Source organism: Cibotium barometz, chromosome 11 (assembly GCF_041138505.1).
Source record: "Cibotium barometz isolate CiBa-2024 chromosome 11, ASM4113850v1, whole genome shotgun sequence".
NCBI classification, from domain to species: Eukaryota; Viridiplantae; Streptophyta; class Polypodiopsida; order Cyatheales; family Cibotiaceae; genus Cibotium; species Cibotium barometz.
In genome coordinates this window covers 20246320-20250797 of record NC_141056.1, presented here as the reverse complement: position 1 = coordinate 20250797, position 4478 = coordinate 20246320, and the positions used below count along the sequence as shown (strand labels likewise).

The 4478-nt window shown below is 39.7% G+C and overlaps 1 long non-coding RNA gene across 1 annotated transcript; it reads left to right on the top strand.

Annotated features, from left to right (window-relative positions):
* Positions 1-2127: 2127 nt before the first annotated feature.
* LOC147633877 (uncharacterized) lies at positions 2128-4255 on the top strand. Its single transcript, XR_015266942.1, has 3 exons — positions 2128-2281; positions 3607-3672; positions 3793-4255. It is a non-coding gene; the product is annotated as an uncharacterized LOC147633877 (long non-coding RNA).
* The last annotated feature ends 223 nt before the right edge of the window (positions 4256-4478 follow it).

Here is a 4478-nt window from a genome sequence, read left to right as displayed (position 1 = left end):
ATTCAAATAATTATCAATTCAAATATTATCATTTTAAATATTATACTCCGTCATATGTAAAGGAGATAGGGGGGACAACATAAAGGGTTTATAGTTTTGCGAATTGCAGAACGTGCTTCTTATTAAAAGAAAAGAAACATTTGTTTATTACTTTTTTTTTGTACGCAGAGGACACATAAATAGTATACAATAAGCACCCCAAACCTTTTTTTAGGGGGTAATTAATTAATATATACAATATGTATATATTCACATATGTGGAGAAGCTGGCACATAAGTAAATAAATAAAAATAAAAATACACAGTGTGTTTTATTTGAATGGAATAATTTTTTTTCTGCATAGCGGATAGAAATTTATGCACACATGTGGACAACCAGGATGCATAAATAAATGAAAAGAAAAATACACCTTGCGTATTATTGGAATGCATTAACTTTTTTTTCTGCATGGCGGAGAGAAATTGAACATACGACGTTTCGGTTACATAACGAATAGAAATTGAACATAAACATTGTTTTTATTGAGACGTTTGCATAGCGGACATAGATTGAACATAGAGATTGTTTTTATTCACACATTTGCATAACGAGCCGCATGCAAATTTATTTTGTTTCCTGCATACCGCACAGAGAGTATTAAGTGAACCAGACATGAAAAAAATAAGGACATAACAAGAGAAAACAAATGACCAACTACAAAATCAATTTTACAAACTGTTGTAACATACCTGAGGATCTGGCTCTTTGCTTCATCGCACGAAGGTTACGGACTATAGAAGGGCCATCGGGTGGATTGGTGATATGGGGCCCCACAGGGACGTCTTTGGGCAGAGTGGATGCTATAGGGCAATCTGAAAATTGCAAGAGGGGAGGGAGATTAAGGAAGATTAATGATGTATTAGAGATGGATTAGACTCATTACATGGAGTCCACACATGGATTAGACTCATGACATGGAGTCCACACATGGGTGTTGCTCACCAAGCACACTCATACATGAGGGAGTGTCACCTTGCACATGTAAAAGATGACCAAATGTCATAAAGTAAGTAAAAAGATCAAAAGGTCCTAATACATGATAGTACTCTCCTATTTATACCCCTAGGCCCCAGATGCCCCACGTGTAAATGGACCCTAACCCCATGTGCCCATGTGCACCACTAATACACTTTTGTTACAAAAATCCAGGTGATGTTGCCAGATTTTGCATGGATGCAGCAACTCCATCAGAACAACGAGTAGGGACAGTGGAAAATGTCATGGGGGAGGGATGTTCTTCACAACCAGACGAAGTACAAGGACGACGATCAACACACATAAAGTTGGTGATATCATTCATGGCTTTCCTTTTGGGAGGCATTTCACAAAGCACGATGACAAAAACTGCACAGAAAGCAACTATACGACCTGTGATACTAAAGCAATACAACAAACAGATAAATACAATGTTCGTTAAATACATACAAGAACCATTACTTGCTAAAAGAGGCGACAAGGAAACATCGGCACGTATAAGCTGCAGAACGCCACGACCATCCAGAATGTATGCTGCACAAGCACTGATGTGGACAGGCCACGAAGCACATCCAGAAGCCAAACACCTCGCCATACCGTTCCAGAAGACCCAGAAGGAGGAAAATCGTTGAGGACTTGCCATACCGTTCCACGAAGCAGAACCAGAAGCCGAACACCTCGCCATACCGTTCAGAAGTAGGAAAATCGATGAGGACTCGCCATACCGTTCCGTGAAGCAGATCCAAAAGCCGAACACCTCGCCACCAGAAAACCCAAGTGAAGGTTGCATGGAAGACGTGTACGTTTGCATGCAGGCGAACGTTTGCATGGAGGCGAACCTTAATAAATTTAAAGGCACCAAACACGTGTAGGCAAACCTTAACAAACATAAAGGCACCAAACACATGTTGCCTGTATGTTTGTTAATTAATTACCCCCTAAAAAAGGTTTGGGGTGCTTATTGTTTTTTTTGCAATATATTATCAATTCTTTAAATATTGTTAGTTAAATTAATTTTCATTATTGTATATATAAATATTTTTTTCTTGCAATGCAATAGTGAGAATGTATATTCTTATACATCTAACTTAAATACTTATTTGTGAAAAATATAAATTTTAAGAAAAGTTGAAATGTTTCCGGTTTAGGTTTCCTGCGCAAGCGAACTTTCTTGGAGGAGGGTGTTGTGATCTTCCACAAGCAAAGCAGAGCTAAGAATCCATGGCGTACCCGGGACCCTACTCAGGCAGCAGCAGCCTTGCCCTGGTGAGCGCCCTCCTTCTCCCTTCTTGAACTGGTGCAACGGCCAAGCTTCCATGGCTAGTTTTTCACTGAATTTGGCAAGGGGATTATTCAAAACAAGGGATCTGCGGGATTGTTGTAATGCCTTCTTCCCCCTTCTTGATCAGGGTAGCCTAGGTTAATTGTTTTCTTCTTTTTATTGTCCTCTTTTTTTTTTGGGAAAAATTGTTGGTGAAATGACATATTTTGACATTTTTCCTTCAATTTCACTGCGTAGTATTGCAAATGAAAATCATTGGACCACACTGGAACTCTAGATCACAGGAACATGTATATATAAAGATCAAGGGAATTTTAGTGAAAATAGAGAGATCAAAGGCACATTGTTTAAATAATTAGCAGAAAATATAGAGATGAAGGCTTTCTGTTTAAAATATGAGTCCCATCATATGCATGGCATAGTCAAGGCCTTTGCCCTCTATGCTGAAATGTAGGTAACTGACGCTTTTATGTATGTTTTACCGGATGCATGACATAGTCAGTAATGTGAGGAGACTCAATATTGGAGGTTAGGGCATGCTGGGTGATACTATAAGTTTTAGTTGATGGCATGTCAACAAGACCATGTTTTGGCGAGGCCCTTTTGTCCTTAAGGCTTATGGTTCCTACCTTGACGAAGTTGGCAATATGAGTAGGTGCTAGATTGGGTCTGAAAGAATGGCTTTTTCAGAGTTAGTGTTAAAACAAGCTTGTAAGGCTTGCTTAAAAACAACCGGCCAGATGACAAAAAGCAGAACTGTGGATGTTTCAGATTGTTTCTGCATTTAGGGCACAGCGTCAATTAGCTGCCCACTGATGTGATGGTCTTCCTTTTTAAAGAACATACACAAGGCTTGTTTTTTGACCGGCGTCATGCATGTTTTTGGGTATTTTGGACGTAACAATAATTCTAAGCCGTAAAAAAACACACGTAAACTGTGAAAAACTTGCAGTTTCCCTTCCCTTCCTGCCAAATGTGACGGAGAAGGGTGCCGGCCAAAAGGCAACCCTGGTTACCACACCATCTGATTCTGAGCAAGCTATTTTGTTCACTGATCCTGTAGAGCCTTGATAGAAAGCCTTTACTCTGATGCATGTTTGTGTGTGTGTGTGAGAGAGAGAGTTTGTGTTCTTAGATCATTATGCTCTCAAGGGGTTTTGATCTAGCAATAGCCTTTTTTTCTCTTGAGGTTGTTTAAGCTTCAAGTTTAAGCAGCAAGTTAATCAGGTTGGGAGCAAGTACATTTTTATCCATTTTTTGTGCATTTTGCAATGAAGATGGTTATGGTTGATGCCAAGGTTTTCTGCAGGTGGCTAGGGTGACAGCATTTGCCCTAGGTCTCACTTACGGAACAATCAAGATGGCCTACTTACGGGTACTGAACAGACGAGCAAAATCATTTTTTTCATGTGATGATACTAAGATAAGCTTTTCTAATGCATTTTTTCTATATGTTGCGAGCCTAATGGTATCTATCCTCTTTCAATGGTTTCAGGCGGAAGCCAAAGCGCAGCAGAAGGCGGCAGCAAAAGCACATCACTGAAGATCAATGATAGGACCTCTATCATCACAATATGGAGTTTATATTAGAGGGTTTTCGGTAAATCGAATTGCTTTTCTATAGCGCACATACAATCAATATCTATTCAAATGGGCCTTCAATGAGTCCCATGACTGGAGCTGTTAGTGATGTCTATTCTTTTTGAGGTTTTTTGCTTGGTCAGCGCTATTACGGAAGCCACCTGTCAGCAAATCATTGGAACACAGCTTCCTCAAGTGCCATTTGGCAGCCCGCAAATAAGTGCTGTCCATTCTTTTCCTTCTTCCCTTGTTCTGGAGGCTTGCCAGGGGATTAATGAATACTCCTGCAATTTAGATCAGAGCTTAAGACTTAGAAAAACTTGGAATGGAGGATTTTGATGGGCTGTGACCTGGTAGTTCATTTTGCAGCTTGTGAAGTCTTCTTTTGCCTTGATTTGCTCAATTTTGTGGTATGCTTCAAATGTTTTTGGTTGCATGCAAGGTTGCTTTTTGAAGGGTTTTTTTTTTTTTGGGGGGGGGGGGGGGGTATTTTGACCGTAAAATACCACTTATTTTGAGTGACCATAAAAAAATAAAGTAAATTGTGAAATAACGTGCATTATTTCTACTAAACCCGTTATTTTGAAGGGTGACGGAGCC